The sequence below is a fragment of the Ranitomeya imitator genome, chromosome 8, assembly GCF_032444005.1.
Source record: "Ranitomeya imitator isolate aRanImi1 chromosome 8, aRanImi1.pri, whole genome shotgun sequence".
In the NCBI taxonomy this organism is placed as follows: Eukaryota; Metazoa; Chordata; class Amphibia; order Anura; family Dendrobatidae; genus Ranitomeya; species Ranitomeya imitator.
Window position 1 is genome coordinate 53,055,631 of NC_091289.1, and position 14,176 is coordinate 53,069,806.

The following is a 14,176-nucleotide window of genomic DNA, read 5'->3' on the forward strand; positions in this document are numbered from 1 at the left end:
CCGACTCCACAGCCCTGCATAAGGGGCCTATGAGATATAGTACAAAATGTGGAATAGTTTCTCTCTATAAAAAGCCTTATTTTCACTGCTTGACTCTATATTACCCATCACTTGCCCATTGGAATATGTTGGCAGCACACAAGAATCCCCAGCTGTGCCATAGCTGGAACATTGCAATCTCAGTGTTTGAACAACATAAATCCACATATGTGCTTTATGTAGCCTAATATTACAGGGTAACATGCCGGGGAATAGGATGGTCACACCCAAAACGCACTGTTAACTATTGAAGCATTGGAAGCACCCATGAAGGGTCACAAGGAGCAGCATTATTTCACTGTGCTTTCTGAAGTCTTCCTTTTTTATAATCCAGTAACTGCATTTAAGGTGTGCAGTTTTTCTTGGCTATAACTTTGTCTGTAATGTATATCACCAATCACAGCTGAAAGGCAGAACGATAAAATAAGCCATTACACAGCTGAATGTCTGGACCAATGCCACATGTCCTAGTCTGATTACAATTTACGGTAGTTATGGTAGTCTATCCATGTTATTCTCCACAGAGTTCATGTTTTAGAATGGAACACTATTTTTTAGTTGTTGCTACTTTTTATAAATGGTCTTGAGAAGCCATTGTGCTAAGCAAGTAGCCTTGGTCTACATCTTCTCTGCTACAAGAGGGAAAATGTAAAGGATGCGCCCTGAGGCGAATGTGTCCATAAAATCCAATGTCCTCACTCCTACGTCATAATATAGATGTATAATTATGTTATATAGCTTTTGTTTTGTGCAAATATGCATGCATGTCCTATAGCTACCTTCTTTAACTTAAAAGGGAATTCTACAAAATAAAATACGGTAGTCTTCTCAATATGTCACTTTTTAAAGCGCCATTTGGAGCTATAGAGGTCCAGTAATATGAAGTAACCAAAGTCAACCATTTTGGAGATTCTTTTGTCCCATACAGTATGTAGAAATACTGTACTACCACACGAGGTCCTCTGCGGGCACTGTGTATTATGTACCATCTTGGATCAGAACACAAGGGGAAGTGTCACCACTGATCAATCCTTGAAAATAGTTTTTACTTCTGGAGAACTCCCTCTGCCATTGCTGCCTAACAGAAGCTTGCTTTAGAATTAAGCATCCAAAAACTCTTGTCTTGCTCCACGTTCTGGCTGAGATGCGTGCACTGCTATGCCAGAAGGCTTCTTTGAGCAAACCAAAATTTGCTTGCCAACTGTACTGTAAGAGATGGCATGAGGAACCTCTGGTCGACTATGGGCACAGAATGTTTTTGTTGAGTTTTCGGAGCAGAAAGTGAGCGGAAACTCAAAGAAGGTTTGAGTTTTCGCTCCAGAAATTCCTCGAAAATCTTTTAAGTGAAACTATTACCGAAATTTAAAAAGCAAAGTGTGCACTATAGTGCAATGTCTGTGCCCTGAGAATGGTCTCTCTTCAGAGGATAGCAACCGTCGTGTCTCTAGGACACAGTGACATATCATTTGACTGCTCTGGATGCTATATTGGCATAGCTGGCTATTTTGATGGACATGTGATCCTACAGATCATATTTTCTCTCCCTGATGAAGGGCATTTCTGATTACCAACAATCTGAGCTTTGACTCATCTACACAGTGTTATACTTTCTGCAGTGAAAACATTAGAAAGTATGTTTAACCCACTGCATTTAATTCATTTTCCTTATACTCAGCTGAGTTGTGAGTGAAGGCAATACCCACTGCGTTTGCCGCGCACATCATAAGTGTAAGGCTTTGTTCACACTAACTTCACAGCTTCCGTTTAGGACCACATGAATGGATACCGGAAAACCCCAACAGTTCCCGTTGTTACTGTAAAGTGTAAGGTGGAATAAAATCAAGAATGGAGACTCTTTACACCTTCGCGAACAGACTTCGGAAATTGGATGCAAATTAAAATTGTAACTAAACTCTACGCTCCAACATTTTATTTAAAATTATTTTTTTTTAATAATAGAAGTCCCCGTTGCAAGTGTACCGTTTCATCATGTGCAGTGTTTCATATGTGATTAGATGTGTAGGTGTGCAAACTGTGATTGCAACATTGCATAGGGAAATTAATGTGCAGGTATTTGCATGCGAGTAATAGTTTTTCATATATATGGTTTTCTTTAAAGATTTGTACTACAGACAATGTGGTTTTTTTTTTAAAAATTGAATCTACTAGCAACTGCTGTAAACTGGAAGAAAATAAGTAAAATATCAGGTCCTCCTGCACCTACCGGCATATAAAGACACTAACCTTTATTGGCCATGGTTCCCAAATGATGTCCACTTTAAAACCTTTACCATGAAAGTTGAAGTTAATAGATGGCCATTGATGAAATAGATAGTGAGAGAGATTTGTGTATGTGTGTATATATACAGTATATACATTATATATATATATATATACAGTATATATACAAATTCTCTCTCTCTATATATATATATATATGTGTGTATATTACACATTCTCTAATATAAGACATTGGGTGCAACAGTACCTGATATATTGTTCTTGCATCTTTTATCAGTTTATTATTAAAATTCTCTTGTATGGCTGTAAAATTAATTCTCTATATAACCTGAATATGCCTTCCATATCTGTACACATCCTAACTATACATGATACATGCCATCTGTCGATGTATGGCTGGTCTGCAGACTAGTCCAATGTCGTATGTGGTGGAAATCCATGTAAAGCAAGCACATACCTTGTTAGACAGCGAGATTTCCTCGTATTTGTAATCCACCTGAGAAGGTAATATCCAGTGGCTTATTTTCTACAGGCAGAGAGTGTATCAGTATTAGAATCAGGAACTCCTTCTGAAATCCATGATCCCGTTGGCACCGAGGATGATACTTGAGTCAGTGCTTCTTCAGATTATCCCATCTTAGTACTGAAGACAGATATTAAGAAGACTTGTTACCGCTCATGTGTTTTTCATTACTGCCTGTATCCGAGCCAAGATCTAGTTAACTCTAGACGTCCGCTACGAAACTATGTCAGATCTCAGGTTGAATAGTGAGTGGCATCTTGCCATGTCCAATACAGGGAGCCCATTCATAGCCCTGTCTGCTATCTGCAGGGGCAGCCGGATGAGTTACATTACAGCGGGTTCATAGCGTCTGCGTAGCTTTATTTTCCATTATTTTTCTCCTTTCATAATAATATTTTGGTAATGAAATATGGATCTTTGATGAAATAATATATGTTTTTCTTAAATTATCAAAACATATGCTATCCAAAAGGGTTATTGTTATTATGTCGTTATGTTCTAAATCATGAATGGTTAAACTTGCAACGTGCTTGTAAAAACAAGGAACTTTGCAATTTACTTGTTATTAAACATCTTCAAGATTGGAAGTATTTATCATTTTACTGTTTACTACTCGTTGCCTTGGTTACCGGCCACTGCAGCAGTCTATCAGCAGCGAATCTGCTGGGCAAGTGAGCAGTGCCGGTAAGCTCTTTCCAGTATATCATTTTACTGTTTACTACTCGTTGCCTTGGTTACCGGCCACTGCAGCAGTCTATCAGCAGCGAATCTGCTGGGCAAGTGAGCAGTGCCGGTAAGCTCTTTCCAGTATATCATTTTACTGTTTACTACTCGTTGCCTTGGTTACCAGCCACTGCAGCAGTCTATCAGCAGCGAATCTGCTGGGCAAGAGAGCAGTGCCGGTAAGCTCTTTCCGGTAGTTCTCTGAAGCTGGCAGGAGCACACTGTTCGCTTTTATGGCACTGTGGTCCTCTGATGCTGAAAAGTCAAAGATCCCTTTACTGCAGCATCAGAGAGTGCACAGTTCAGGCCAGCGGCATGACAATACCACTAGTCCGAGCTGTCAATCAAGAAGTGCACCGCCCCCAGCAAGCAGGAAGTTGGGAGGCATGGGAGCAGCACGCTCCTGCTGAAGAATACCGCTTTACAAAGGAACAGTCACCAGGTCAAAAGTGTCCAGTATTTGCTCTTATTTTATTCCCACTGCTCTACTCAGTATCCATTATACTTTTCTTTTTTTAATCTTCTATGTGGTTCCCGAGATATGAGCCTTTTTAATTTAGTGCTAATTTTTATGCTCTATACCAAGGCTTGTTGCTCATATTTACAGGGTAATAGTGCTGAGCAGCCAAAAAACTCACCCCAGAGATTCATGTAAGCCACGCCTCTTAGGAAAAGACCATAAAAATAAGCACAAAAATAAAAGACCCATATCTCTGGAACCATATGATGGATTTTTAAAAAAAGAAAAAAGTGTATACTGTGCATAGGCAGAAATCTGCCAATCAGTGGTGGGGGTGGGGTTATTCAGATCTCATGAATATGGAGGACTACATGGTACCCATACGGAAAAAGATGATACTAAGGTCAATAGTATTAAAAAATAACAAATTTTATTAACAATTACATAGACATTGGTGAAAAGGGAATGATAACACAAGACACTACTGCCACATGTGTAAATAGAAATAAATAGCAGCCAACAGCACTTCAATGCGAGGATGCACGTTCCAATCCAATGGCCAAATTGTAGAGAAGTCACAGTCCAGTACAAAAAAGGAACAGCACCCCATCCAAGTGATGAAAGATTAAAAGCGCTTTATTCTGCCATCATGCAACGTTTCAACCATAAAAGGTCTTTATCAGTGCTTGATAAAGACGTATTATGGTTGAAACGTTGCATGATGGCAGAATATAGCGCTTTTAATCTTTCATCTCCTGGATGGGGTGCTGTTCCTTTTTTCGTACTGGACTACTGCCACATGTGTGTTGTGCAACCGCTCGAGAACACTGGACACACCAGCAGTGGTAAATATTATAATCCCATGCTCCTATATGAAAAGTCCCAACAAATAGAATTAATTACAAGATATATAGGAGCAAATCAAAAAGGGAAATAACTTACTGCTAGAGCCTAGACTGCAACACCCACCATTTCCATAGTAAATTCAGACTCCCATACAAACTATGTCTGCAGGAGTGTAGTCATGAAAAATAAGACCATAATCCTTAACAGCAGCGAGGCGCAGTCTAAGTGTCCAGAAAGGCGCGCACCCGCCCCAGGACTACATGGTAGCAGGTCCTCTAGTGATAATCTGCTGATTAAAACAGTGACTTTATCAAAGCTACAGCAAGCAGCTCAGTAAGTGACATATTGGTGGAAGCAAAGTCTCTATATCACATATGTCAAATCTAGCCCGCAGACCAAATCTGGCACGCAGGGTGAATATATTTGGCCCACAATCAATGTCCGGTTGGTCCCTCAAATATATTTGGTCAACGACGCCAGGCAGGTCCCCCACCCAGCATCACACTTTCACCTGCATCGTACTTTCATATCATATGCATCTGACGTCTCAGCGCAGCAGGCATGATGACTTCATTACAATGTGCCTGATGTACCGATATGTGCAGAGTATCAGGACTAAGGAAGTGGACCCTCTGGGTCACGGCTTCAGAGCCCCTGAGGACGAGTGAACCAGATGATGCCACCCCCTGTACAGGGAGAGTTAGGGACAGGCCCAAGGAGGGTGAAGCCGCAACTGCCGGAGCCAATGGGACGACTGAAGATAGAACACAGAGAGAATGGCAGACGGAGGGAAGACGGAACTAGTGAAGTGACTAGAATGGCGGAGGCACTGGACAGATGGAAGCAGCAAAGATAAGGTACTGACCGGTAAGATGCTAGCACACGAAAGATGGTGACAACGGAGACTCAAGACTGGCAGGAACAGCAGGCACACAGGACTGGCAGGGTACGGCAGGGACACGGGACTAGAGGGTATGGCAGGAACTCAGGGCTGGAAGGTACGGGAGGAACACAGGACTGGCAGGATACGGCAGGTACACAGGACTGGAAAGATACGGCAGGAACACAGGACTGGCAGGAGACGGCAGGAACACAGGACTGGAAGGTACGGCAGGAACACAGGACTGGCAGGACACAGCAGGAACACAGGACTGGCAAGGTATGGCAGGAACACAGGGCTGGCAGGAGACGGCAGGAACACAGGACTGGCAGGAGATGGCAGGAACACAGGACTGGAAGGTACGGCAGGAACACAGGACTGGCAGGACACGGCAGGAACACAGAACTGCCAGGGACGGCAAACAGAGACACAGCAAAGATTCACAGATCTGAGCCTAGGAACCTAAGGAGATGCTGGCGGTAAGCCAGCGAATGCAATAGACGCAAAGGCGTCTGAGCAGGACAGGTGCTGGGTAGAAATACCCGACGGGCGCCGCCATATTGGAGGTGGAGCCACCGGGTCACGACCTCCCAGAAGTCCCGACGACAAAAGGAGCACGTCTGCACATGCGCGGACCGCAGAATGGACGAGCCCTGGAGAAGCAGGAAGACGGAGAGCTGGAGGGAGCATTGGGAGCGCGCCGGCCGGACAGGTAAGTATTAGGTAGCGGGGTAAAACAGAGGATCTGAATACACCATGAAGGGAATAGGCAGATGTGAGTAGTTATTAATTTTTTTTAATGTATAGCCATTGTACTATACGTCGCACTATGTGGGGCCCTTTATACTGTATAGAGCACTATATGTTGCCATTATACTGTATGGAGCATTGTTTGTGGCCATTATACTATATGGAGCACTATGTGGGGCCTTTATACTGTATTGAGCACTATGTGGAGCAATAATAATGTATGGAGCATTGTTTGTGGTCATTATACTATATGGAGCACTATGTGGGGCCATTATACTGTATGGAGCACTATGTGGTGCCATTATACTGTATATAACACTATGTTGGGCCTTTATACTGTATGGAAGACTATGTGGGGCCATTATACTGTATAGAGCACTGTTTGGGGCCATTATACTGTATGAAGCACTATGTGGGGCCATTATACTGTATGGAGCACTATGTTGGGCAATCATACTGTATGGACCACTATGTGAGGCCATTTTACTGTATGGAGCACTATGTTGGGTCATTATACTGTATGGACCACTATGTGGGGCCATGATACTGTATGCAGCACTATGTTGGACCATTATACTGTATGAAGCACTATGTGTGGCCTATTATACTGTATGGAGCACTATGTGGGGCCATTATACTGTATGGAGCACTATGTGGGGCCTACTATACAGTATGAAGCACTATGTGGGGCCATTATACTGTATGGAGCACTATGTTGGGCCATTATACTGTGTGGGCCACTATGTGGAGCCATTATACTGTATTGAGCACTGTTTGGGGCCATTATACTGTATGGAGCACTATGTTGGGCCATTATACTGTGAGGAGCACTATGTTGGGGCCATTGTTTTGTATGGTAGACTACGTATGGAAGGCAGTGCAGTGCCCATTATACTGTAAGGAGCACTTTTTGTGGCAGTTATACTGTGTGGAGATTACAGTTGCAGAATCATACTGTGATGTGACCAATCTTTGTCCAGGGGATTGAAGGATGGAGAGTACAGAAGGGTCATCATACCGTTCATGTGGAGGGTACTGTGGAGGAATTCACTGCGGGGGTATCTTACTGTATTTTTTGGCATCATACTTTATTATCTGTATTATTCAAGGTTTACATAGCATTATATTATTCCAAAATTTTAGTCGAAGATCTACTCATTAAAATGTACTTTGTTCTTGGGATCACCCCTTTAAGTTTCAATATGAAAAAGTTCATCGTTATATTTGATAAGGAAAACTTCCTCAATTGTATACACTTTTTAATAAATATCAAGATTGGCCCACAATTGTGTCCAATCTGGCCCTCTGTGTATTTGAGTTTGACAGTCCTGGTCCATATCTAAATTATGCTGCTCTCAGATTAGGGGGCAAAAACCTGGTCACAGATTCCCTTTGTAAAAAATTCACATGGTACTGTGATTTGGTGAACAAACTGCTTTCCATTTTTTTGGTGCAGAGGTTGTTATGATCTGGTGATTAAGGAGCGACATGCGTCTAGCTCTGAGCAGGTGGCAACTATACTGACCGCAGTCCCTAAGCTCAACACAACACTAGAAGCGTGGAATGCTCCTAACTCTGCCTAGGCATCTCGTCACAGCCTAAGAGCTAACTACCCCTAAAGATAGAAGCAGGAAAACTATCTTGCCTCAGAGAAAATCCCCAAAGGATAGATTAGCCCCCCACAAATAATGACTGTGAGAGGAGAAGGAAATTACATACATAGTATGAAACAAGATTTAGCACAGGAGGCCACTTCTAGCTAGATAGAAAATAGTACAGGACAGAATGCTGTGCGGTCAGTAATAAAAACTAGAAAAAGTCCACCGCAGAGAAATGCAAAAATCTCCACACCTGACTAAAGGTGTGGAGGGCAAACTCTGCTGCCCAGAGCTTCCAGCTTAGCTGAATAGATCCATACTGAAAAGCTGGACAAATGAGCAAAAACAAGAAAGTGCTGAACAACAAGTCCACAACAAGAGAACCGCAAAAGCACAAGGAAGGACTTAGCTTTGATGAACTGGTCAGAGTGTCAGGAAAGTCCTAAGAGCAATGACTCCAGGCAGGAACAATTGACAACTGGCATTGAATGAGGGATAAGGCCAGACTAATATAGCCGAGCCAGAAAGACGATCAGTGAAAACAGCTGCTGAAGCTAAATCCAAGAAGCAGCCATACCACTAAAAACCACAGGAGGGAGCCAAAGAGCAGAACTCACAAAAATGCCACTAACAACCACCGGAGGGAGCCCGAGAGCGGAATTCACAACAGTACCCCCCCCTTAAAGAGGGGTCACCGAACCCTCACCAGAGCCCCCAGGCCGATCAGGATGAGCCAAATGAAAAGCACGAACCAAATCGGCGGCATGAACATCGGAGGCAACAACCCAAGAATTATCCTCCTGGCCATAACCCTTCCACTTGACAAGATACTGAAGCCTCCGCCTCGAAAAACGAGAATCCAAAATTTTCTCAACCACATATTCCAACTCCCCCTCAACCAACACCGGGGCAGGAGGATCAACAGATGGAACAACGGGCACCACATATCTCCGCAACAAAGATCTATTGAAAACATTGTGGATGGCAAAAGAGGCTGGAAGGGCCAAACGAAAAGACACAGGATTGATAATCTCAGAAATCTTATAAGGACCAATAAACCAAGGCTTGAACTTAGGGGAAGAAACCTTCATAGGAACATGACGAGAGGACAACCAAACCAAATCCCCCACACGAAGCTGAGGACCAACACACCGATGGCGGTTAGCAAAACGCTGAGCCTTTTCCTGGGACAGCGTCAAATTGTCTACCACATGAGTCCAAATCTGCTGTAACCTGTCCATCACAGAATCAACACCAGGACAATCAGAAGGCTCAACCTGCCCCGAAGAAAAGCGAGGATGGAAACCAAAATTACAAAAGAAAGGGAAACCAAAGTAGCCGAACTGGCCCGATTATTAAGGGCAAACTTGGCCAACGGCAAGAAAGTCATCCAATCATCCTGATCAGCAGACACAAAGCATCTCAAATAGGTTTCCAAGGTCTGATTAGTTCGCTCAGTTTGGCCATTGGTCTGAGGATGGAACGCCGAAGAAAAAGACAAATCAATACCCATCCTAGCACAAATTGCCCGCCAAAACCTAGAGACAAACTGAGAACCTCTGTCAGACACAATATTCTCCGGAATGCCATGCAAACGAACCACATGCTGAAAAAACAATGGAACCAAATCAGAGGAGGAAGGCAATTTAGGCAAAGGTACCAAATGGACCATTTTAGAGAACCGGTCACAAACCACCCAGATAACAGACATCCTCTGGGACACAGGAAGATCCGAAATAAAATCCATGGAAATATGCATCCAAGGCCTCTCCGGGACGGGCAAAGGCAAAAGCAACCCACTAGCGCGGGAACAGCAAGGCTTGGCGCGGGCGCAAGTCCCACAGGACTGCACAAAAGCACGGACATCGCGCGACAAGGAAGGCCACCAAAAGGACCTAGCAACCAAATCTCTGGTACCAAAAATCCCAGGATGACCAGCCAACACTGAACAATGGACCTCAGAAATCACCTTACTCGTCCATCTATCAGGAACAAACAGCTTCCCCACAGGACAGCGGTCAGGCCTATCAGCCTGAAATTCCTGAAGCACCCGCCGCAAATCAGGGGAGATGGCAGAAAGAATCACCCATTCCTTAAGAATGCCAACCGGCTCAAGGACTCCAGGAGAATCCGGCAAAAAACTCCTAGAGAGGGCATCCGCCTTAACATTCTTAGATCCTGGAAGATACGAGACCACAAAATCAAAACGGGAGAAAAACAGGGACCATCGAGCCTGTCTAGGGTTCAGCCGCTTGGCCGACTCAAGGTAAATCAAATTCTTATGATCGGTCAAGACCACAATGCGGTGCTTGGCTCCCTCAAGCCAATGTCGCCACTCCTCAAATGCCCACTTCATAGCCAACAACTCCCGATTGCCAACATCATAATTGCGTTCCGCAGACGAAAACTTTCGGGAAAAGAAGGCACATGGCTTCATCAAAGAACCATCAGACTCCCTCTGAGACAAAATGGCCCCTGCCCCAATCTCAGAAGCGTCAACTTCAACCTGAAAAGGAAGAGAAACATCCGGTTGACGCAACACAGGGGCAGAAGTAAATCGGCGTTTAAGCTCCTGAAAGGCCTCAACAGCCTCAGAGGACCAATTAGTCACATCAGCGCCTTTCTTCGTCAAATCGGTCAGGGGTTTAACCACACTAGAGAAGTTGGCAATGAAATGGCAATAAAAATTAGCAAAGCCCAAAAATTTCTGAAGGCTCTTCACAGATGTGGGTTGAATCCAGTCATGAATGGCTTGGACCTTAACAGGATCCATTTCTATAGACGAAGGAGAAAAAATAAACCCCAAAAAAGAGACCTTCTGAACTCCAAATAAGCACTTAGACCCCTTCACAAATAGAGCATTATCACGAAGGATCTGGAATACCATCCTGACCTGCTTTACATGAGACTCCCAATCATCGGAAAAAATCAAAATATCATCCAAATACACAATCAAGAATTTGTCAAGATAATTGCGGAAAATATCATGCATGAAAGACTGAAAGACAGATGGAGCATTAGAGAGCCCAAATGGCATCACAAGGTATTCAAAATGGCCTTCGGGCGTATTAAATGCAGTCTTCCATTCGTCACCCTGTTTAATACGAACAAGATTATATGCCCTTCGAAGGTCAATCTTGGTAAACCAACTAGCCCCCTTAATCCTAGCAAACAAATCAGAGAGCAAAGGTAAAGGGTATTGGAATTTGACCGTGATCTTATTAAGAAGGCGATAATCAATACAGGGTCTTAAGGAGCCATCCTTCTTGGCAACAATAAAGAATCCCGCTCCCAATGGTGACGAAGACGGCCGAATATGCCCCTTCTCTAAAGACTCCTTAACATAGCTCCGCATGGCGGCATGCTCTGGCACAGACAGGTTGAAAAGTCGGCCCTTAGGGAACTTACAGCCAGGAATCAATTCAATAGCACAATCACAGTCCCTATGTGGAGGAAGGGAACTGGGCTCATCGAATACATCCTGGAAATCTAACAAAAATTCAGGAACATCAAAAGAGGGGGAAGAGGAAATTGACATCAAAGGAACGTCACTATGTACCCCTTGACAACCCCAACTAGTCACAGACATTGATTTCCAATCCAGCACTGGATTGTGTACTTGTAACCATGGAAAACCCAGTACAACAACATCATGTAAATTATGCAACACCAGAAAACGGCAATCTTCCTGATGTGCAGGAGCCGTGTACATAGTCATCTGCGTCCAGTACTGAGGTTTATTCTTGGCCAGTGTAGCATCAATACCCCTCAAGGGTATGGGACTCTGCAAAGGCTGCAAAGAAAAACCACAGCGCCTAGCGAATTCTAAGTCCATTAAGTTCAGAACAGCGCCTGAATCCACAAATGCCATGACAGAAAAAGATGACAATGAGCAAATCAGGGTCACAGACAGGAGAAACTTAGGCTGCACAGTACTAATGGTAACAGATCTAGCGACCCTCTTAATACGCTTAGGGCAATCAGAAATAGTATGAGCAGAATCACCACAGTAAAAACACAGCCCATTCTGACGTCTGTATCCCCTCTGTTCCGCTCTAGTCAAAATTCTATCACATTGCATGGGCTCAGGACTTTGCTCAGAGGACACTGCCGTATGGTGCACCACTTTGCGTTCGCGCAGGCGCCGATCAATCTGAATGGCCAGAGACATGGATTCGCTCAAACCAACAGGCGTGGGAAACCCCACCATAACATCTTTAAGAGCTTCAGAAAGACCCTTTCTGAAAATTGCTGCCAGAGCCTCCTCATTCCATTTAGTGAGCACAGACCATTTTCTAAATTTCTGGCAGTATAATTCTGCCGCTTCCTGACCCTGACACAGGGCCAACAGTGTTTTCTCAGCATGCTCTACAGAGTTAGGTTCGTCATACAATAATCCGAGCGATTGAAAAAATGCATCTACATTAAGCAATGCCGGATTCCCTGGCTCAAGTGAGAATGCCCAGTCCTGAGGGTCACCACGCAGAAGAGAAATAACTATCTTTACTTGCTGAATGGGGTCACCAGAGGAACGGGGTTTCAGAGCAAAAAACAATTTGCAATTATTTTTAAAGTTCAAAAACTTAGATCTATCCCCATAAAACAAATCCGGAGTAGGAATTCTAGGCTCTAAGGCCGGAGTCTGAACCACATAATCTTGAATACTCTGTACTCTTGCAGCAAGCTGATCCACACGAGAAAACAAACCCTGAATATCCATGCCTGCATCCAAATCCCGAATCACCCAGAGATCAAGAGGAAGGAAAAAGACAAAACAAACTAAAGAAAAAAAAATGGCTCAGAACTCTTTTTCTCTTCCTTCTTTTGAGAGGCATTCAGTTTATTTTTGGCCAGTTGTACTGTTATGATCTGGTGATTAAGGAGCGACATGCGTCTAGCTCTGAGCAGGTGGCAACTATACTGACTGCAGTCCTTAAGCTCAACACAACACTAGAAGCAGCCGTGGAATGCACCTAACTCTGCCTAGGCATCTCGTCACAGCCTAAGAGCTAACTACCCCTAAAGATAGAAGCAGGAAAACTATCTTGCCTCAGAGAAAATCCCCAAAGGATAGATTAGCCCCCCACAAATAATGACTGTGAGAGGAGAAGGAAATGACATACGTAGTATGAAACAAGATTTAGCACAGGAGGCCACTTCTAGCTAGATAGAAAATAGTACAGGACAGAACGCTGTGCGGTCAGTAATAAAAACTAGAAAAAGTCCACCGCAGAGAAATGCAAAAATCTCCACACCTGACTAAAGATGTGGAGGGCAAACTCTGCTGCCCAGAGCTTCCAGCTTAGCTGAATAGATCCATACTGAAAAGCTGGACAAATGAGCAAAAACAAGAAAGTGCTGAACAACAAGTCCACAACAAGAGAACCGCAAAAGCACAAGCAAGGACTTAGCTTTGATGAACTGGTCAGAGTGTCAGGAAAGTCCTAAGAGCAATGACTCCAGGCAGGAACAATTGACAACTGGCATTGAATGAGGGATAAGGCCAGACTAATATAGCCGAGCCAGAAAGACGATCAGTGAAAACAGCTGCTGAAGCTAAATCCAAGAAGCAGCCATACCACTAAAAACCACAGGAGGGAGCCAAAGAGCAGAACTCACAAAAATGCCACTAACAACCACCAGAGGGAGCCCAAGAGCGGAATGCACAACAGAGGTAGACTAGTATTGAGCACTTTTTGGAGCCATCTTTGAATTCTTTGATTATTTGTATTATATATACGCATTTTTGTATTAGAGTTTTGGGGGATCTGTGGTGTGATTAACTCTTGCCCCCATATCAGGGAATGGTTTCTGTATAGGTATCTTTTCTGTATTTTTTTTTAATGTTTTTAATGTCTTTTGTGCTGTGTGTCATTTTTCTACTAATAAAGCATTGAATTTTTATATGTGGTGTGAGGTGTTCCCATCTGTATGGGCATGATCTTTTCTCAATTTTGCCAGATTCCCTTTGTATGGAACATTATTACATCCATCTATACCAGGGGTGTCAAACTGCATTCCTCGAGGGCTGCAAACAGGTCATGTTTTCAAGATTTCCTTGTACTGCACAGGTGATAATTTAATCACCTACACAGATAATGAGTTGGTGATTAAAT

The 14,176-nt window shown here is 43.6% G+C and overlaps 2 protein-coding genes across 3 annotated transcripts in view; one reads left to right on the forward strand and one right to left on the reverse strand.

The window, feature by feature from the left end:
• Window positions 1–3,001, reverse strand: part of ASPN (asporin) — a 48,185-nt gene extending 45,184 nt beyond the window's left edge. Inside the window, exon 1 of one of the 2 annotated variants that reach the window (XM_069736921.1) lies at window positions 2,738–3,001. The gene's annotated coding sequence lies outside the window, so the exon portion shown is untranslated. The remainder of the gene's footprint in view (window positions 1–2,737) is intronic. The other variant, XM_069736922.1, reaches the window with a different exon arrangement.
• CENPP (centromere protein P) overlaps window positions 1–14,176 on the forward strand; it is a 406,761-nt gene that overhangs the window by 220,778 nt on the left and 171,807 nt on the right. The gene's annotated exons all lie outside the window — the stretch shown is intronic.